This window comes from Neofelis nebulosa, chromosome 7 (genome assembly GCF_028018385.1).
Source record: "Neofelis nebulosa isolate mNeoNeb1 chromosome 7, mNeoNeb1.pri, whole genome shotgun sequence".
NCBI lineage: Eukaryota > Metazoa > Chordata > Mammalia > Carnivora > Felidae > Neofelis > Neofelis nebulosa.
Genome location: NC_080788.1, coordinates 24,565,950 through 24,586,279, shown reverse-complemented (window position 1 = coordinate 24,586,279; position 20,330 = coordinate 24,565,950). Strand labels below are relative to the sequence as shown.

At 56.2% G+C, this 20,330-nt stretch overlaps 1 long non-coding RNA gene and 12 other non-coding genes across 16 annotated transcripts in view; all 13 read right to left on the bottom strand.

The window, feature by feature from the left end:
• LOC131516189 (uncharacterized) overlaps positions 1–17,515 on the bottom strand; it is a 123,064-nt gene extending 105,549 nt beyond the window's left edge. For 3 of the 4 annotated variants that reach the window (XR_009263935.1, XR_009263933.1, XR_009263932.1), the window contains exons 1-4: positions 7,460–7,625; positions 3,845–3,962; positions 3,399–3,465; positions 2,019–2,135 (exon numbers count right to left, since the gene is read on the bottom strand). This is a non-coding gene — a long non-coding RNA (uncharacterized LOC131516189). Of the gene's footprint in view, positions 1–2,018; positions 2,136–3,398; positions 3,466–3,844; positions 3,963–7,459; positions 7,626–16,452 lie in introns of those variants that run through there. The other variant, XR_009263934.1, reaches the window with a different exon arrangement.
• Positions 76–156, bottom strand: LOC131518412 (small nucleolar RNA SNORD115). The gene has a single exon (XR_009265091.1). It is a non-coding gene; the product is annotated as a small nucleolar RNA SNORD115 (small nucleolar RNA).
• LOC131518400 (small nucleolar RNA SNORD115) lies at positions 1,882–1,962 on the bottom strand. Its single transcript, XR_009265079.1, has one exon. It is a non-coding gene; the product is annotated as a small nucleolar RNA SNORD115 (small nucleolar RNA).
• On the bottom strand, positions 3,707–3,788 carry LOC131518410 (small nucleolar RNA SNORD115). The gene has a single exon (XR_009265089.1). It is a non-coding gene; the product is annotated as a small nucleolar RNA SNORD115 (small nucleolar RNA).
• LOC131518405 (small nucleolar RNA SNORD115) lies at positions 5,514–5,594 on the bottom strand. Its single transcript, XR_009265084.1, has one exon. It is a non-coding gene; the product is annotated as a small nucleolar RNA SNORD115 (small nucleolar RNA).
• Positions 7,323–7,403, bottom strand: LOC131518408 (small nucleolar RNA SNORD115). Its single transcript, XR_009265087.1, has one exon. It is a non-coding gene; the product is annotated as a small nucleolar RNA SNORD115 (small nucleolar RNA).
• On the bottom strand, positions 9,114–9,194 carry LOC131518395 (small nucleolar RNA SNORD115). The gene has a single exon (XR_009265074.1). It is a non-coding gene; the product is annotated as a small nucleolar RNA SNORD115 (small nucleolar RNA).
• On the bottom strand, positions 10,904–10,984 carry LOC131518396 (small nucleolar RNA SNORD115). Its single transcript, XR_009265075.1, has one exon. It is a non-coding gene; the product is annotated as a small nucleolar RNA SNORD115 (small nucleolar RNA).
• On the bottom strand, positions 12,688–12,768 carry LOC131518402 (small nucleolar RNA SNORD115). The gene has a single exon (XR_009265081.1). It is a non-coding gene; the product is annotated as a small nucleolar RNA SNORD115 (small nucleolar RNA).
• LOC131518398 (small nucleolar RNA SNORD115) lies at positions 14,503–14,583 on the bottom strand. The gene has a single exon (XR_009265077.1). It is a non-coding gene; the product is annotated as a small nucleolar RNA SNORD115 (small nucleolar RNA).
• On the bottom strand, positions 16,316–16,396 carry LOC131518409 (small nucleolar RNA SNORD115). Its single transcript, XR_009265088.1, has one exon. It is a non-coding gene; the product is annotated as a small nucleolar RNA SNORD115 (small nucleolar RNA).
• A 617-nt stretch (positions 17,516–18,132) lies between the features above and the next one.
• LOC131518406 (small nucleolar RNA SNORD115) lies at positions 18,133–18,213 on the bottom strand. Its single transcript, XR_009265085.1, has one exon. It is a non-coding gene; the product is annotated as a small nucleolar RNA SNORD115 (small nucleolar RNA).
• Positions 18,214–20,139: 1,926 nt separating this feature from the next.
• LOC131518401 (small nucleolar RNA SNORD115) lies at positions 20,140–20,219 on the bottom strand. Its single transcript, XR_009265080.1, has one exon. It is a non-coding gene; the product is annotated as a small nucleolar RNA SNORD115 (small nucleolar RNA).
• Between the last annotated feature and the right edge of the window lie 111 nt (positions 20,220–20,330).

The following is a 20,330-nucleotide window of genomic DNA, read 5'->3' as shown; positions in this document are numbered from 1 at the left end:
CCAGCCCCAAGTGCCAGGGCTTCAACAGGGCCACAGGGGTCACCAGAATACCGCCTCAGGTCAGTGCACTACATTGGACCTCAGCATAATCCTTCTGAGCGTAATTCTTAGATCATCATCTCTCTTTGAGACCATATGAGTTCTAGTCATTGGCCCAACCAAGGCAGTTCCCACGTGACTCTGTCTTCACTCCTTCAAATCCACATGAGGATTTGTGAAGAGGGTTTGTGAAGTGTGGGTTGGTCATTTGGACCCCTAGTTCCAGGCCTATTCCAGATGCTGGAAAAACTTCCCTCCATGTGCCAGGTGGGATTTCAGTCCGGGCACAGGATCTGTGCAGAGAGTGACAGCTCAAGAATGACAAGCTCCTTCCCCATCAGACCTCACCTTGTGGCAATCAGACAAGATCAGAATCCTTAGGTCTGGGACTGCATCCATGATGCCAGACAAAACCATGGAATGGCAGTAGGGAAGGGTGCAGAGTGGGGCCAAGGCCCTCAGCCTCTGTGGTTCCACTGGACACCAGGGAAATCAGGGCCACACAAGAGTCTGAGCATAGAGTCTGCAACATCAGGTACAAGGCCAGCCACACAGGTCTACTCCTAGCGTGATTGGGACACCACTTGGTGGGCTGTTGGCAGGCATAATACTGGGCATTGGATTGCAGGGACTGGCCATGGGCTTTGCCAGGAATGGGCAGGCATAGTGTCCTGGAAAGGGCCATGGCCACTACCCCAGGGACCCAAGAAATAGATTCCTTGGGTGCTCAGGGGCTTGGCGTGCATTCCACAACCCTCCACCACCGTCCCCAAACAGCGCTGCTCCATATATCCCATTGGGACACCTAATCTCTTCCGGTATTTGAGCTTAGGGTTAGTGCAGGGAAAGGGGCTACCACGGTTCCCAAGCAATGTCAACATAATTGGGAATTAAATGCACAAGACAACAACCTGACATTGACGTGTCTTGAGGCACCCATTGAAGTGCGACTGTCATGCAAAGCCCCAACAGAGTGGGGGAAGTCCTAAGGGCCTCACAAGGATAGAAATTCAGAAGATGGGGCCAAGGTGAAGACCCTGGGGCCAAGAGCCCCATGCCACTCGGGGTCTGGACCAAGCTGCAGTCATTTTTCTAATACCATCCACCCGTTATGCCAAAGCTGTCTAGTGTCCAGCCAAGTAGCCCAGCCAGGGCCCCTTCCTCCAATGCCCACTGCATGATATTTGGGCAGACCACTTCAATGCAGATCACACTGGCCATCAGCAATGAACACCGCAGCACCTTGCAGTGCCTTCTAATGCCTCAGTGATTCTGCCATCCACCAGAGTGCCATCCCACACTGGAAAACGTGGCCCATGGGCCGTAAGTAAGAGGATCCTGCAGGGGACTGTGGCATCCCTTGCAGGTGTCACGGGTGACCTGTTTTTTCCAGACAGCCTACTGCACAGGGCAGACATTCAGGGACACACTCTCTGGGACGATGACGGAGCCCCAGTCCCACAAGATGGCTGGCATTGCCCTGAGGGCAGCCTCACGAATTGGCAAAAGGGCACTGGGTCTCTGGGTACTCACACAGGCATCCACTCTCTTCCCATGGTGGGCTCAATGGCGAGACCCTAGTCACCAAGATGACTTCCCACTGAAAGACACCAGGACACCGAAGGGGCTTAGTTGGGTTCCCAGGGATGAGTCCCAGGAAACACTAATAATGGGCACACAATGCCCCAGGGTGGGAGCACGTCTTAGTAATGCAGAGGTCCAGACCAGGGAGACCCCCACTGGGGAGCCTCGAGGAATCAGTCACCTTGAGCCCCAGGCTCCAGCGCTACGCCAGGGCCACAGGGGTCCCCAGGATCCCGCCTAAGTGGGGTACCTTCTAGTGGGCCTCAGCATAATCCTATTGAGCATAATTGTTAGGTCATCATCTGTCTTTGAGACCATATGAGTTCTCATCATTGACCCAACCAAGGCAGTCCCCACCTGCCTCTGACCTTTATCTGCCAGCTCAACATGCTTACCAGAGAGGGTTTGTGATGCACTGGGTGGACATGAGGGCCCCTGGCTCGAGGCCTGTTCCCAAAGATGGGCCAAACTCCCCTCGTGTGCCAGGTGAGAGCTCGGTCAGGGTGCAGGATCTGCGGAGAGAGAGGCAGCTCAGCAATGATGAACGCCTTCCCCATCAGACCTCACCTTGTGGCAGAGGGAGGGATCTCTGAACGCGCGGGGCTGGGACTGCATTCATCACACCAGGAAAAATCCTGGCCTGGTGGGAAGGAAGGCAGCAGTGTGTCCCAAGGTCCTCAGCCTCTGTGGCTCCGCTGGACACATGGGAATTCAGGGCCCCACAGTGGACTGAGCATGGAGGCTGCAAAAGCAGGCACCAGGCCCCATGCACAGGTCCTCCTGCAATGTGAATGGGACACACCTTGGTGGGCCGGTGACAGGCAGAATCCCGGGCCTTGGCCCAAAGGGATCAGCTCTGCATTTTGACAGGAAGGGGTGGGCATGGGGTCATGGAAGGGCTCATGAACACTAGCACGTGGATGCAATGTCAAGATCCCTTGGAAGATCAGGGCCCTGACAGGCATCCCACTAGCATCCACCACCATTTCTAAGCAGCGCTGCTCCATGGATCCCTTGGGGACACCTCATACCTTACAATCTTTGAGATTATGGTGAGGGAAGGGTGAGGGGCCAGCACAGTTCCCCAGCGACATCAAACTCCCTGGGACTTGGGGCACAAGTCAAGAACCCCAGTGTGACCTGGCTCGTGGCACCGACATAAAGGGCCATTGTCAGGCAAAGCCCCATCCAGTTACAGGATGACCCACGGGCCCCATAAGAAAATGCGACCACCAGGCGGTGCCAATGGTGAAGAACCTGGAGGCAGGAGCCCGCATGCCACTCGGGGTCTGGACCATGCTGCCAACATTTTTCAGATACCGTCTACCCATTATGCCAAAGCTGTCTAGTGTCCAGCAAGGTAGCCCCGGGCCAGGCCCCTTCCTCCAAAGACTATTGCTTTGGAGGTCTCAGAAATCTGGACTCACTGCATCTACACAGGAGGTCACATTGGCCATCTGCAATGCCCACCACAGCACATCGCGTGCATACTAAGGCATCAGTGATTCTGACATCAACTGGAGTGCCCTCCCACACTGGGAAACGTGGCCCTGGGCCATCAATCAAGTAAGAGGATCCCGCAAGGAACTGTGGCGTCCCTTGCAGGTGTTGTGGGTGACCTGTTTTTTGCAGACAGCCTAATGCACAGGTCAGACGTTCAGGGACACGCCAGCCCTCTGAGGCGAGGACGAAGTCCTGGTCCCACAAGATGGCTGGCATTGCCCTGAGGCTCCCTCGCAAGTTGTCCAAAGGGCACTGGGTCTCCGGGTACTCACACAGACATCCACTCTCTTCCCATTGTGAGCTCAATGGTGAGACCCTGGTCACCAAGGCGACGTCCCACTGAAAGACACCAGGACACCAAGGGAGCTTAGTTTGCTTTCCACGGATGCGTCCCGGGAAGTAGTAGTGATGGGCAAAACGCCCCAGGGCAGGAGCACGTTTTAGGCATGTGGAGGCCCAGAGACAGGGGAAAGCCCCACTGGGAGCCTTGAGGGATCTGTCCCCTTGAGCCCCAGGGGCCAGTGCTACACCAGGGCCTCAGGGGTCAACAGGATCCCGCCTCAGTGCGGTGCCCTCCACTGGGACTCAGCATAATCCTATTGAGCATTAAGTTTTAGGTCATCAAATATTTTCAAGACCATATGAGTCCTCATCATTGCCCCAACCAAGGCAGTCCCTACCAGCCTCTGCCTTCTACCCGCCAGCTCAACATGCTTACCAGAGAAGGTTTGTGATATGCAGGGTGGCCATAGGGGCCCTTGGCTCGGGGCCTGTTTCCGAAGATTGGCCACACTCCCCTCCATGCGCCAGGTGAGATCTCGGTCGTGGGGTGGGACCTGCACAGAGAAAGGCAGCTCAGCAATGACAAGCATCTTCCTATGAGACCTCTTTTGTGGCAATGAGAGGGATCCTAGAATTCCCAGGATTGGGATGGCATTCATGATGCCAGCAAAAATCCTCACCTGGCGGGAAGGAAGTTTGTAGCGTGTCCCCAAGGCTGTCAGCCTCTGTGACTCCATGGGACACCGGGAATTCAGGGCCTCACAGGAGTCTGAGCATGGAGATTGCAACACCAGGCAACAGGCCCCATGCACAGGTCCTCCCACAAAGTGATTGGGAAACAGCTTGGCGGGCTGGTATCAGGAACAAGCCCGGGCCTTGGCTGGCAGGGACTGGCCCTGCATTTTGCCAGCAATAGGCAGGCATGGGGCCCAGAAGGGCCCATGGATGCTACCACGCAGAGGCAATGCCAAGATCCCTTGGGGGATCAGGGCCCTGAAGGGCCTCCCACCAGCATCAAACAACGTCACCAACCATCGCTGCTCCAAGGCTCCCGTGGGGACACCTCATCCCTTCCCGCCTTTGAGATTACAGTGAGGGAAAGGTGAGGGGCCAGCACACTTCCCCAGTGACTTCAAACTCACTGGCACTTGGGGTCACAAGTCAAGAACCCCAGCGTGCCCTCGCTCATGGCACCAACCAAAGGACCACTGTCAGGCAATTCCCATCCAGCTGCAGGATGACCGACGAGCCCCATATGGACACGTGACCACCGGGGGGGGGGGTCAATGGTGAAGAACCCGGTGCCAGGAACCCACATGCCACTTGGGTTCCAGGCCACAATGCACACATTTTTCAGATACCATCTACCCGTTATGCCAAAGCAGTCTAGTGTCCAACCTGATAGCCCCGGGCCCGGCTCCTTCCTCCAAAGCCCATTGTGTGAAATATGGGTGCACCACTTCCATGCAGGAGGTCGCTTTGGCAGACTGCAATGCCCACGGCAGCACCATGCGTGCCTACTAAGATATCAGTGATTCTGACATCAACCAGAGCACCCTGGGAAATGAGGCCCATGGGCCTTCAAGTAAGAGGATCCCACAGGGACCGTGGCATCCTTTGCAGGTATCACAGGTGACCTGTTTTCTCCAGACAGCTTAGTGCACAGGGCAGAAATTCAGGGACACGCCAACCATCTGTGGCAAGGACAAAGCCCCAGTCCCACAAGTTGGCTGGTATAGCCCTGAGGGCGTCCTCGCCAATCAGCCCAAGGGCACTGGGTCTCTAGGTACTCACACAGGCATCCACTCTAATCCCATGGTGGCCTTAATGGCGAGACCCGGCTCACCAAGACGACGTTCCACTGAAAGACACCAGGACACTGAGGGAGCTTAGTTGGGTTCCCAGGGATGAGTCCTGGGAAGCACTGGTAATTGGCACACAATGCCCCAGGACGGTAGCATGTCTTAGGCGTATGGAGGCCCAGAGACCAGGGAAAGCCCCACTGGGGAGCCTCGAGGGATCGGTAGCCTCAAGCCCCAATTGCCAGTGCTACGTCATGGCCACAGTGGTCCCCAGGATCCCGCCTAAGTGGGGTGCCCTCCAAAGGGCCTTAGTGTAATCCTATTGAACATAATTTTTAGGTCATTAACTATCTTCGAGGCCATATGAGTTCTCATCATTGACCCAACCAAGGCAGTCCCCAAATGTCTCTGCCTTCTAACCACAGCTCATCATGCTTACTAGAGAGGGCTTGTGATGGGCAGGGTGGCCATGAGGGCCCCTGGCTCGGGGCCATTTCCAAAAGACAGGTTAAACTTCCTTCCGTGCACCAGGTGGGATCTCAGTTGGGGCGTGGGATCTGTGTAGAGAGAAGCAGCTCAGCAATGACAAACACCTTCCCCATCAGACCTCACCTTGAGGCAATGGGAGGGATCTCAGAATGCACGGGGCTGGGACTGCATTCTTGATGCAATCGTGCAATCCTGGCCTGGCGGGAAGGAAGGCTGCAGCATGTCCACAAGGCCTTAGGCCTCTGTGGCTCCACTGGAAATAAGGGAATTCAAGCCCCACAGGAATTTGAGTATGGAGGCTGCCCAGCAGGCACCAGGCCACAATCACAGGTCTTCCTGCAGCGTGATTGGGACAGACATTTGCGGGCCGGTAGCAGGCAGAATCCCGGGCCTTGGCTGGCAGGGACAAGCCCTGCATTTTTCCAGGAATGGGCAGATATGGGGCCCTGGATGATCCCACAAACGCTACCACACAGACGCAACACCAAGACCCCTTGGGGGAACAGGGCCCTGACAGGCATCCCACCAGCATCCAACACTGTCTCCATCAGCGCTGCTGCATGGCTCCCATGGGGACACCTCATCCCTTCACGTCTTTGAGATTATAGTGAGGGAAAGGTGAGGGGCCAGCACGGTTCCCCAGCGTCTTCAAACTCACTTGGACGTGGGGTCACAAGTGAAAAACCGCAGTGTGCCCTGACTTGTAGCACCGACCAAAGAGCCATAGTCAGACAAAACACCATCGATCTGTGGGACGACCCACGGAACCCATAAGGACACACGACCACCAGACGGTGCCAATGGTAAAGAACCTGGGGGCAGGAGCCCGCATGCCACTTGGGGTCTTGACCATGCTGAGAGCATCTTTCAGATTCCGTCTACCCATTATGCCAAAGCTGTCTAGTGCCACTCAGGTAACCCCGAGTTCGGCCCCTGCCTCTAAAGCCCATTGCATGGAATTTTGGCACACCGCTTCCATGCAGGAGGTCACAGTGGCTGTCTGCAATGCCCACCGCAGCACGTCGCTTGCTTACTAAGATATCAGTGATTCTGACATCAACCGGAGCACCCTCCCACACTGGGAAACATGGCCCATCGTCTGTCAAGTAAGAGGATCCTGCAGGGAACCATGACATCCCTTACAAGTGTTGTGGGTGATATATTTTTCCAGACAGCCTAGTGCACAGTGGAGACGTTCAGGGACACGCCAGCCCTCTGGTGCCAGGAGGAAGCCCCAGTCCCACAAGATGGCTGGCTTTGCCCTGAGTGCTCCCTCGCAAATCGGCCCAAGGGCACTGGATCCCAGGTACTCACACAAGCACCCATTTTCCTCCCATGGTGGGTTCCATGGCGAGACGCTGGTCACCAAGACAACATCCCACTGAAAGAAACCAGGACACCAAAGGAGCTTACTTGTTTTCCCAGGGATGAGTCTCGTGAAGCACTAGTAATGGGCACACAATGCCCCAGGGCAGGAGCACATCTTAGGTGCTCGGAGGCCCAGACCAGGGAGAGCACCACTGGGGAACCTCAAGGGATTAGTTGCCACGAGCCCCAGGATCCAGTGCTATGCCAGGGTCACAGGGGTCCACAGGATCCTGCCTTAGTGTGGTGCTCTTCACTGGGACTTAGCATAATTCTAATGAGCATAATTTTTAGGTCATCATCTGTCTTCAAGACCATATGAGTTCTCATCATTGACCCAACCAAGGTAATCCCCTCCCACCTCTGCCTTCTACCCTCTAGCTCAACATGCTTACCAGAGAGGTTTTGTGATGTGCAGGGTGGACATGGGGGCCCCTGGCTTGAGGCTTGTTCCAAATTATGGGCCAAACTCCCCTCCGTGAGCCAGGTGGGATCTCAGTCGGGGCGCAGGATCTGCGAGGAGAGAGGCAGCTCAGCAATGACAAACACCTTCCCCATGAGACCTCATCTTGTGGCAATGGGAGGGCAGGGCTGGGACTGCATTCATGACACAGTCCTGCAATCCTGGCCTGGAGGGAAGGAAGGCTACAGTGTGTCCACAAAGCCCTCAGCCTCTGTGGCTCAACTAGAAACAAGGGAATTCAGGGCCCCAGAGGAGTCTGATCATGGAAGCTGCAACAGCAGTCACCAGGGCACATGCACATGTCCTCCTGCAGCATGATTGGGACAGACCTTGGTGGGTCGGTGGCAGGCAGAATCCCGGATTTTTGGCTGGCATGGACTGGCCCTGCGTTTTGCCAGGATGGGCAGGCATGGAGACACGGAAGGAACCATGAACCCTACCACACAGACGCAACACCAAGATCCCTTGGGAGAACAGGGCCCTGACGGGCATCCCACCAGCATCCAACACTGTCTCCATCAGCGCTGCTCCATGGCTCCTGTGGGGACACCTCATCCCTTCCTGTCTTTGAAATTATGGTGAGGGAAGGGTGAGGCTCCAGCATGGTTCCCCAGCAACTTCAAAATCACTGGGTCTCCGGGTCACATCAAGAACCCCTGCCTTGTGGCACTGACCAAAGGGCCATTGTCAGACAAAACCCCATTCGGTGGTGGGGTGGCCCCTGGGGCCCATAAGGACACACGACCACCAGACGGTGTCAATGGTGAAGAACCTGGGGGCAGGAGCCCGCATGCCACTCGGGGTCTTGACCATGCTGAGAGCATCTTTCAGATACCATCTACCCATTATGCCAAAGCTGTCCAGTGTCCTTCCAGGTAATCTTGGGCCCAGCCCTTGCCTCCAAAGCCCATTTTGTGAAATTTGGGTGCACCGCTTCCAAGCACGTGGTCACATTGGTCACCTGCAATGCCCACCGCAGCACGTTGTGTGCCTACTAATGCATCAGTGATTCTGACATCAACTGGAGTGCCCTCCCACACTGGGAAACGTGTCCCATGGTTCTTCAAGTAAGAGGATCCTGTGGGGGACCATGGCCTCCCTCACCGGTGTCATGGGTGACCTGTTTTTTCACACAGCCAAGTGCACAGGTCACACTTTCAGGGACACACCAGCCCTCTGGGGCAAGAATGAAGCCCCAGTACCACAAGATGGCTGGCGTTGCCCTGAAGGCTGCCTCACCTATCGGCCAAAGGTCACTGGGTATCCGGGTTCTCACACAGGCATTCACTCAGGTCCCATGGTGGGCTCAATAGAAAGACCACGGTCACCCAGACAATGTCCCACTAAAAGACACCAGGACACCAAGGGAGCTTAGCTGAGTTCCCAGGGATGAGTCCCAGGAAGTACTAGTAACGGGCACACAGCACCCCAGTGCAGGAGCATGACTTTCACGCGTGGAGGCCTAGAGACTGGGGAGAACCCACAGGGGAGCCTCAAGGGATCCGTCACCTCGAGCTCCAGGTGCCAGTGCTCTGCAAGGCCCAAAGGGATCCCCAGGATCCCGCCTCAGTGCCGTGCCTTCCACTGGGCCTCAGCGTAATCCTATTGAGCATAATTTTTAGGTCATGATCTGTCTTCGAGACCATATGAGTTCTCATCATTGACCCAACCAAGGCAGTCCCCACCCGCCTCTGCCTTCTAACTGCCAGCTCAACATGCTTATCAGAGAGGGTTTGTGATGCACAGGGAGGCCATGGGGGCCCTGGCTCTGGGCCTGTTCTGAAGATGGGCCAAATTCCCCTCCGTTTGCCAGGTGGGATCTCCGTCGGGGTGCGTGATCTGCACAGAGTGAGGCAGGTAAGCAATGACAAATGCCTTCCCATCAGACCTCACCTTTTTCCATGGAAGGGACCTCAGAATGCATGGGTCTGGGACTGCATTCATGACATAATCCTGCAATCCTGGCCTGGCGAGAAGGTAGGCTGTAGCATATCCACAAGGGCCTAAGCCTCTGTGGCTCCACTGGAAACAAGGGAACTCAAGCCCCACAGGAGTCTGAGCATGGAGGCTGCCACAGCAGGCACTAGGCCACACGCACAGGTCCTCCCACAGAGTGATTGGGACAGACCTTGGCAGGTTGGTGGCAGGCAGAATCCCCGGACTGGGCTGGCAGGAAACAGCCTTGCGTTTTGCCAGGAATGGGTTGTCATGGGTCCAAAGAAGGGCCCGCGAACACTACCACGCAGATCCCTTGGGAGAACAGGGCCCTGACGGGCATCCCACCTGCATCCAACACTGTCTCCATCAATGCTGTTCCATGGCTCCCTTGGGGACACCTCATCCCTTCCCGTCTTTGAGTTTACAGTGAGGGAAGGGTGAGGGGCCAGCACGGTTTTCAGGCGCCTTCAAACTCACTGGGACTCAGGGTCACAGGTAGAGAACCCCAGCGTGCCCTGGCCTGAGGCACCGACCAAAGGACCATTGTCAGAGAAGGCCCCATACAGCTGCTGGATGACCCCTGGGGCCCATAAGGACACACGACCACCAGACAGTGCCAATGGTGAAGAACCAAGAGGCAGGAACCCGCATGCCACTCGGGGTTGGGCCACGTTGCCAGCATTTTTCAGATAGCATCTACCCGTTATTCCAAAGTTGTCTATTGTCCATTCAGGTATCACCATGCCTGGCCCCTGCCTCCAAAATCCATTTTGTGAAATTTGGTTGCACTGCTTCCACGCAGGAGGTCACATTGAGGGTGTGCAATTCCCACCACAGCATCTCGTGTGCCTAGTAAGGCATCAGTGATTCTGACATCAACTGGAGTGCCCTCCCAGACTGGGAAATGGGGCCATGGGCCGTTAAGTAGAGGATCCCACAGGGGACGGTGGCATCCCTTGCAGGTGTCGCGAGTGACGTGTTCTTTCCAGACAACCTAAGGCACAGGGCAGATGATCAGTGACACGTCAGCCTTCTGGGGCGAGGACAAAGCCCCATTCCTGCAAGATTTCTGGCGTTGCCCTGAGTGCTGCCTCACCAATTGGACCAAGGACACTGGGTCTCTGGGTACTCACATGGGCATCCACTCTCCTCCCATGGTGGCCTCAATGGTGAGACCCTGGTCACTAAGACGACTTCCCACTGAAAGACACCAGGACACCAAGGGAGCTTAGTTGGGTTCCCAGGGATGAGTCCTGGGAAGCACTAATAGGCACATAACGCCCCAGGGCGGGAGCACATCTTAGTAATGTGGAGGCCCAGACCAAGGAGAGCCCCACTGGGGAGCCTCAAGGGATTGGCAACTCGAGCTCCAGGTGCCAGCACTATTCCGGGGCCACAGGAGTTCCCAGGATCCCGCCTCAGTGCGGTGACCTCCATTGGGCCTCAGCATAATCCTATTGAGCATAATTTTTAGGTCATCATCTGTCTTTGAGACCATATGAGTTCTCATCATTGACCCAAGCAAGGCAGTCTCCACCTGCCTCTGTCTTCTACCCGCCAGCTCAACATGCTTACCAGAGAAGTTTTGTTATGGGCTGAGTGGCCATGGAGGTCCCTGGGTCATGGCCTGTTCCCAAAGATGGGCCAAACTCCCCACCGTGCTCCAGGTGGGATCTCGGTCACGGCGCGGGATCTGCACAGAGAGAGGCAACTCAGCGATGACAAAACGCCTTCCCATCAGATCTCACCTTGTGGCAATGGGATGGATCTCAGAATGCATGGTGCTGGGACTGCATTCATGATGCAATCCCACAATCCTGGCCTGGTCGGAAGGAAGGCTGCAGCGTTTCCACAAGACCCTCGGCTTCTGTGGCTCCAGTGGAAACAAGGGAGTTCAAGCCCCACAGGAATCTGTGCATGGAGGCTGTCACAGCAGGCACCAGGCCACAAGCACAGGTCCTCCCAAATCCTTATTGCGACAGATGTTGGTGGGGCAGTAGCAGGCAGAATCCCGGGCATTGGTTGGCAGGGACTAGCCCTGTGTCTTGTCAGGAATGGGCCCATGAATGCTACCTGCAGATGCAACACAAGATCCCTTGGGGGAACAGGGCCCTGAAAGTCATCCCACCAGCATCCAACACTGTCTTCATCAGCAGTGCTCCATGGCTCCCATGGGGACACCTCATCCCTTCCTGTATTTGAGATTATGGTGAGGAAAGGGTGAGGGACCAGAATGGTTCCCCAGTGCCTTCAAACTCACTGGGACTCAGGGTCACAAGTCAAGAACCCAAGCATGCCCTGGCTCATGGCACCAACCAAGGGCCATTGTCAGACAAAACCCCATCTAGTTGCGGGATGACCCACGGGCCCCATAAGGACATGCAACCACCAGACGGTGCCAATGGTGAAGAACCCGGGGGCAGGAGCCTGCACACCACTCCGGGTCAGGGTCACACTACCAGCATCTTTCAGATACCTTCTACCCATTAAGCCAAAGCTGTCTAGTGTCCATCCAGGTAACTCCTGGTATGCCCCCTACCTCCAAACCCATTGCGTGAAATTTGTGTACATCACTTCCATGCAGGAAGTCACATTGGCCATCTACAATGCCCACCACAACACGTCGCTTGCCTACTAATGCATCAGTGATTCTGACATCAACTGGAGCACCCTCCCACACTGGGAAACGTGGCCCATGGCCATCAAATAAGAGGGTCTCGTGCAGGATCATTCCATCCCTTGCAGGTGTTGCGGGTGACCTGTTTTTTCCAGACAGCCTAGTCCATACGGGAGTTGTTCAGGGACACGCCAGCCCTCTGGGGTGAGGACGAAGCCCCTGTCCTACAAGATGGCTGGGGTTTACCCTGAGGGCTCCCTCGCCAATCGACCCAAGGGCACTGGATCTCCTGGTACTCACACAGGCGTCCACTATCGTCCCATGGTGGGCTCAAGTGGGATCCTGGTCACCATGGCGATGTCCCCCTGAAAGACACCAGGACACTGAGGGAGCTTAGCTGGGTTCCCAGGGATGACTCCTGGGAAGCATTAGTAATGGGCACAAATACCCAAGGGCGGGAGCATGTCTTTGGCGTGTGGGGGCCCAGACCTGGGAAAGCCCCACTGGGGAAACTACAGGGATCGGTCGCCTCGAGCCCAGGTGCCAGCACTACGCCAGGGCCACAGGAGTCCCCAGGATCCCGCCTCAGTGCTGTGCCCTCCACTGGGCCTCAGCATAAACCTATTGAGCATAATTTTTAGGTCATCATCTGTCTTCGAGACCATATGAGGTCTCATCATTGATCCATCCAAGGCAGTCCCCTCCCACCTCTGCCTTCTACCCTCCAGCTCAACATGCTTACCAGAGAGGTTTTGTGATATGCGGCATGGCCATGGGGGCCACTGGCATGAGGCTTGTTCCTGAAGATGGGCCAAACTCCCCTCTGTGACCCAGGTGGGTTCTTGGTTGGAGCACAGGATCTGCACAGAGAGAGGCAGCTCAGCAATGACAAAACACCTTCCCCATCAGACTTCACCTTGTGACAATGGGAGGGATCCCAGAATGCGCAGGGCTGGGACTGCATCATGACGTAATCCTGCAATCCTGGCCTCTGGGAAGGAAGGCTGCAGCGTGTCCACATGGCCCTCAGCCTCTGTGGCTCCACTGGAAACAAGGGAATTCAAGCCCAACAGGTCTCTGAGCATGGAGGCTGCCACAGCAGGCACCAGGACACAAGCACAGGTCTTCCTGCAGCATGACTGGGACAGACCTTGGGGGGTCGGTGGCAGGCAGAATCCCGGGCATTTGTTGGCAGGGACAGGTCCTGCGTTTTGCCAGGTTGGCAGGGACAGGTCTGCAATGGGCAGACATTGGGCCCCGGAAGGTCCCATGAACGCTACCACACAGAGGCAATGCCAAGATCCCTTGGGGAATGAGGGCCCTGATGGCATCCCACCAGCATTCAACACTGTCTCCATCAGCACTGCTCTATGGCTCCCGTGAGGACACCTCATCCCTTCCCGTCTATGAGATTTCCGTGAGGGAAGGGTGAGGGGCCAGAATGCTTCCCCAGTGCCTTCAAACTCACTCGGATGCGGGGTCACAAGTGAAGAACCAAAGCAATCCCTGGCTCATGGCACTGACCAAAGGACCATAGTCAGACACAACCCCATACAGCTGCGGGACGACCCACCGGCCCCATAAGGACACATGACCACCAGAAAGTGCCAATGGTGAAGAACCCGGACGCAGGAGCCCACATGCCACTTGGGGTCTGGACCACGCTGCGAGCAACTTTCAGATACCGTCTACCTGTTATGCCAAAGCTGTCTAGTGTCCACTCAGGTTACCCCGGGACTGGCCCCTGCCTCTAAAGCTCATTGCGTGAAATTTCGGTACACCGCTTCCATGCAGGAGGTCACATTGGCCATCTGCAATGCCCACTGCAGCATGTCGTGTGCCTAATAAGGCATCAGTGATTCTGACATGAACCGGAGTGCCCTCCCATAATGGGAAACGTGGCCCATGATCCATCAAGTAAGAGGATCCCATGGGGGACCATGGCATCCCTTACAGGTGTCGCAGGTGATGTATTTTTGCAAACAGCCTAGTGCACAGGGGAGACGTTCAGGGACATGCCAGCCCTCTGGTGCCAGGAGGAAGCCCCAGTCCCACAAGATGGCTGGTTTTGCCCTGAGGGCACTCTCGCCAATCGGCCCAAGGGCACTGGATCTTTGGATACTCACACAGGCATCCATTCTCCTCCCATGGTGGGCTCAATGGTGAGACCCTGGTCATCAAGATGACGTCCCACTGAAAGACACCAGGACACCGAAGGAGCTTAGTTGTTTTCCCAGGGATGAATCCCAGGAAGCACTAGTAATGGGCACACAATGGCCCAGGGTGGGAGCACTTCTTAGGCTCTTGGAGGCCCAGACCGGGGAAAGCCCCTGGGAGCCTTGAGGGATCAGTCGCCTCGAGCACCAGGATCCAGCTCTATGCTAGGGCCACAGGGGTCCCCAGGATCCCTGCCCTCCACTGGGCCTCAGTGTAATCCTATTGAACGTAATTTTTAGGTCATCATCTGTCTTCGAGACCATATGAGTTCTCATCATTGACCCAACCAAGGCAGTCCCCACCCACCTCTGCCTTCTACCTTCCAGCTCAACATGCTTACCAGTGAGGGTTTGTTATGCACAGGGTGGCCATGGGGGCCCTTGGCTCTGGGCCTGCTCCTAAAGATGGGCCAAATTGCCATCCGTGCTCCAGGTGGGATCTCGGTCATGGCGCGGGATTTGCACAGATAGAGGCAGCCCAGCAGTAACAAAACACCTTCCCATCAGACATCACCTTGTGGCAATGGGAGGGATCTCAGAATTCGCAGGGCTGGGACTGAATTCATGACACAATCCTGCAATCCTGGCCTGGAGGGAAGGAAGACTTCAGCGTGTCCACAAGGCCCTCAGCTTCTGTGGCTCCACTGGAAAAAAGGGAATTCAAGCCCCCCAGGAATCTGAGCATGGAGGCTGCCACAGCAGGACCAGGCCACATGCACAGGTCTTCCTGCAGTGTTATTGACAGACCTCTGTGGGTCAGTGGCAGGCAGAATCCTGGGCCTTGGCTGGCAGGGACCGGCCCTGCATTTTGGCAGGAATGGGCAGGCATAGGGCCCCAGAAGGGCCCACGAACCCTACCACGCAGATGCAATGCCAAGATCCCTTTGGGGAACAGGGCCCTGACGGGCATCCCACCAGTATCCAACACTGTCTCCATCAGCACTGCACCATGGTTCCAGTGGGGACACCTAATCCCTTACCATCTTTGAGATTACGGTGAGGGAATGGTGAGGGGCCAGCACGGTTCCCCTGAGCCTTCAAACTCACTAAGTCTCGGGGTTACAAGTCAAGAACCCAGGCCTGCCCTGGCTCGTGGCACCGACCAAAGGGCCATTGTCAGACAAAACCCCATACAGCTGTGGGACGACCCCAGGGACCCATAAGGACACGCGACAACCAGACAGTGCCAATGGTGAAGAACCCGGCGGCAGGAGCCTGTATGCAACTCGGGGTCTGGGCCACATTGCCAGCATTTTTCGGATACCGTCTACCCGTTATGCCAAAGCTGTCTAGTCTCCATCCAGGTAACCCCCGCTAGGCCCCTGCCTCCAAATCCCATTTCATGAAATTTGGGAGCACCGCTTCCCTGCAGGTGGTCACACTGTTCGTCTGCAATGCCCACCGCAGCATGTTGTGTGCCTACTAATGCATCAGTGATTCTGACATCAACTGGAGTGCCCTCCCACACTGGGAAACGTGTCCTATGGTCCGTCAAGTAAGAGGATCCTGTGGAGGACCATGGCATCCCTTACAAGTGTTGCGGGTGACCTGTTTTTTTCCAGACAGCCAAGTGTACAGGTCAGACTTTCAGGGACACACCAGCCCTCTGGGGCGAGGATGAAGCCCCAGTCCCACAAGATGGCTGGAGTTGCCCTGAGGGCTGCCTCACCTGTAGGCCAAAGGTCAGTGGGTCTCTGGGGTCTGACACAGGCATCCACTCTCCTCCCTTGGTCGGCTCAATAGCAAGACCATGGTCACCAAGATGACATCCCACTGAAAGACACCAGGACACCAAGGGAGTTTAGTTGGGTTCCCAGGGATGAGTCCAGGGAAGTACTAGTAATGGGCATGCAGCTCCCCAGGGTGGGAGCACATCTTACACATGCAGAGGCCCAGAAACCAGGGAGAGCCCCACTGGGGAGGCTTGAGGGATAGGTCGTCTCGAGCCTCAGGTGCCAGTGCTCTGCAAGGCCCAAAGGGGTTCCCAGGATCCCGCCTCAGTGCCATGCCTTCCACTGGTCCTCAGCATAATCCTATTGAACATAATTTTTAGGTCATCCGCTGTCTTCGAGGCCATATGAATTCTCATCATTGACCCAACCAAGGCAGTCCCCACCTGCCTCTGCCTTCTACCCGCCAGCTCAACATGCTTACCAGAGAAGTTTTTTGATGTGCGGCATGGCCATGGGGGCCCCTGGCTTGAGGCTTTTTCCCCGACAATGGGCCAAACGTCCTTCTGTGTGCCAGGTGGGATTTTGGTGGGGGCACGGGATCTGCGTGGAGAGAGGCAGCTCAGCAATGACAAAACTCCTTCCCCTTCCGACCTCACCTTGTGGCAATGGGAGGGATCTCAGAATGCACGGGGCTGGGACTGCTTTCATTACGCAATCCTGCATTCCTGGCCTGGCGGGAAGGAAGGCAGCAGCATGTCCACAAGGCCCTTAGCCTCTGTGGCTCCACTGGAAACAAGGGAATTCAAGCACCACAGGCATCTGAGCATGGAGGCTGCCACAGCAGGCACCAGGCCACATGCACATGTCTTCCTGCAGCGTGATCGGGACAGACCTTGGCAGGTTGGTGGCAGGCAGAATCCTGGGCCTTGGGTGGCAGGGACCAGCCCTGAGTTTTGCCAGGAATGGGCGTGCATGGGGCCCCAGAAGGGCCCACGAATGCTACCACGCAGACGCAATGGCAAGATCCCTTGGGGGAACAGGGCCCTGACGGGCATCCCACCAGCATCGAACACTGTCTCCATCACCAATGCACCATGGTTCCAGTGGGGACACCTCATCCCTTCCCGTCTTTGAGATTATGGTGAGGGAATGGTGAGGGGCAAGCATGGTTCCCCAGGGCCTTCAAACTCACTGCGTCCTGGTGTCACAAGTCAAAAACCCCAGTGTGCCCTGGCTTGTGGCACCGTTCAAAGGGCCATTGTCAGACAAGGCCCCATACAGCTGCAGGACAACCCCTGGGGCCCATAAGGACACGTGACTACCAGACAGTGCCAATGGTGAAGCACCCAGGACGTAGGAGCCCACATGACACTTGGAGTCGGGGCCACCCTGCCAGCATTTTTCAGATACTGTCTACCCATTATGCCAAAGCTGTCTAGTGTCCATCCAGGTAACCCCGGGTCCAGTCCCTGTCTCCAAAGGCCATTGCGTGAGAATTGGGCGCATCGCTTTCAGGCAGGAGATCACATTGGCCGTCTGCAATGCCCACCGCAGCACATCGCGAGCCTACTAAGGCATCAGTGATTCTGACATCAACCGGAGTTCCCACCCACACTCGGAAAGGGGCCCATGGGCAGTCAAGTATGAGGATCTTGCGGGGGTTCATGGCATCTCTTGCAGGTGTCATGGGTGACCTTTTTTTCCAGATACCCTAGTGCACAGGGGCGATGTTCAAGAACACGCATGCCCTCTGGGGCGAGGAGGAAGCCCCAGTCCCACAAGATGGCTGGCGTTGTCCTGAGGGCTCCTTCAACAATCTGCCCAAGGGCACTGGATCTCTGGGTACTCACACAGGCATCCACTCTCCTACCATGGTGGACCCAAAGGCGCGACCCTGGTCACCAAGACGACATCCCACTGAAAGATACTTGGACACCAAGGGAGCTTAGTTGGGTTCCCAGGGATGAGTCCCGGCAAGCACTAGTAATGGGCACACAACGCCCCAAGGTGGGAGCACTTCTTTGGTGCAAGGAGGCCCAGAGACTGGGAAGAGTCCCAATGGGGAGCCTCGAGGGATCAGTGGCCTCTAGCCCCAGGTGCAAGCAATATGCCAGGGCCACAGAGGTCCCCAGGATCCCGCATCAGTGCCATGCCCTCCACTGGGCCTCAGTGTAATCATATTGAGCATAATTTTTAGGTCATCATCTGTCTTTGAGACCATATGAGTTCTCATCATCGACCACGCAGTCCCCTCCTGCCTCTGCCTTCTACCCACCAACTCAACATGCTTACCAGAGAGGGTTTGTGATCAGAAAGGTAGCCATGAGGGCCCCAGGTTTAGGGCCTGTTCCCGAAGATGGGCCAAACTCCCCACCGTGCACCATACAGCTGCAGGACGACCCCTGGGGCCCATAAGGACACGTGACTACCAGAGAGTGCCAATGGTGAAGAACCCGGGACGCAGGACCCCACATGCCACTCGGAGTCGGGGCCACCCTGCCAGCATTTTTCAGATACTGTCTACCCATTATGCCAAAGCTGTCTAGTGTCCATCCAGGTAACCCCGGGTCCAGTCCCTGTCTCCAAAGGCCATTGCGGATCTCGGTTGGGGCACATGATTTTCTCAAAGAGAGGCCACTCAGCAATGACAAATGCCTTCCCCATCACCTCACCTGTGGCACTGGGAGGGATATCAAAATGCAAGGGCTGGGACTGCATTCATGACACAATCCTTCAATCCTGGCCTTGTGGGAAGGAAGGCTGCAGCATGTCCACAAGACCCTCAGCCTCTGGCTCCACTGGAAACAAGAGAATTCAAGACCCACAGGCATCTGAGTATGGAGGTTGCCATAGTGGGCACCAGGCCACATGCACAGGTCTTCCTGCAGCGTGATTGGGACAGACCTTGACGGGTCGATGATAGGCAGAATCCCGGGTCTTGACTGGCAGGGACCGGCCCTGCATTTTACCAGGAATGGGTGGGCATGGGGCCCTGGAAGGACCCACGAACGCTACCACGCAGATGCAACACCAAGATCCCTTGGGTGAACAGGGCCCTGAAGTGCATCCCACCAGCATCCAACACTGTCTCCATCACCACTGCTCCATGGCTCCCGTGGGGACACCTCATCCCTTCCTGTCTTTGAGATTACGGTGAGGGAAGGGTGACGGGTCAGCACGGTTCCCCTGCGCCTTCAACCTCACTGGGACTCAGGGTCACAATTCAAGAACCACAGCGTGCACTGGCTCGTGACACAGAACAAAGGGCCATTGTCAGACAAAACACCATCGAGCTACGGGACCACCCATGGGCCCCATAAGGACATGAGACCACTAGAAAGTGCCAATGGTGAAGAACCCAGGTGCAGGAGCCCGCATGCCACTTGGGTCTGGGCCACACTGCCAGCATTTTTCAGATACTGTCTAGCCATTATGCCAAAGCTGTCTAGTGTCCATCCAAGTAACCCCAGGACTGGTTCCTGCCTCCAAAGCCCATGCGTGAAATTTCGGCGCACCACTTCCTTGCAGAAGTTCACATTGGCTGTCTGCAATGCCCACCGCAGCACATCACGTGCCTAATAAGGCATCAGTGATTCTGAAATCGACCAAAGCACACTCCCACACTGGAAAACGTGACCCAAGGTCCGTCAAGCAGGAGGATAATCCGGGGAACAGTGGCATCCCTTGCAGGTGTCGCGGTTGACCTGTTTTTTCCAGACACGCCAGTGCTAGAGGAGACGTTCAGGGACACGCCATCCCTCTGGGGTGAGGATGAAGCCCCAGTGCCACGAGATGTCTGGCGTTTCCCTGAGGGCTCCCTCACCAATTGGCCCAAGGGCACTGGATCTCCAGGTACTCACAGGCATCCACTCTCGTCCCATGGTGGGCTCAATGGTGAGACCATGGTCACCAAGATGAAGTCCCACTGAAAGACACCAGGACACCGAGGGAGTTTAGTTAGGTCCCAGGGATGAGTCCAGGGAAGCACTAGTAATGGGCACACAGTGCCCTTGGGCGGGAGCACCTATTAGGCACATGGACACCCAGAGACCAGGGAGACCCCCAAGGGGGAGCCTCGAGGGATTGGTCGCCTCGAGCCCCAGGTGTCAGTGCTACGCCAGGGCCACAGGGGTCCCTAGGATCCCGCCTCTGTTTGGCGCCCCCCACTGGGCCTCAGTGTAATCCTATTGAGCATAATTTTTAGGTATCATCTGTCTTCGAGACCATATGAGTTCTCATCATTGACCCAAGCAAAGCAGTCCCCACCTGACTCTGCCTTCTACCCACCAGGTCAACCTGCTTAACAGAGAGGGTTTGTGATGCACAGGGTGGCCATGGAGGCCCCTGGCTGGGGGCCTG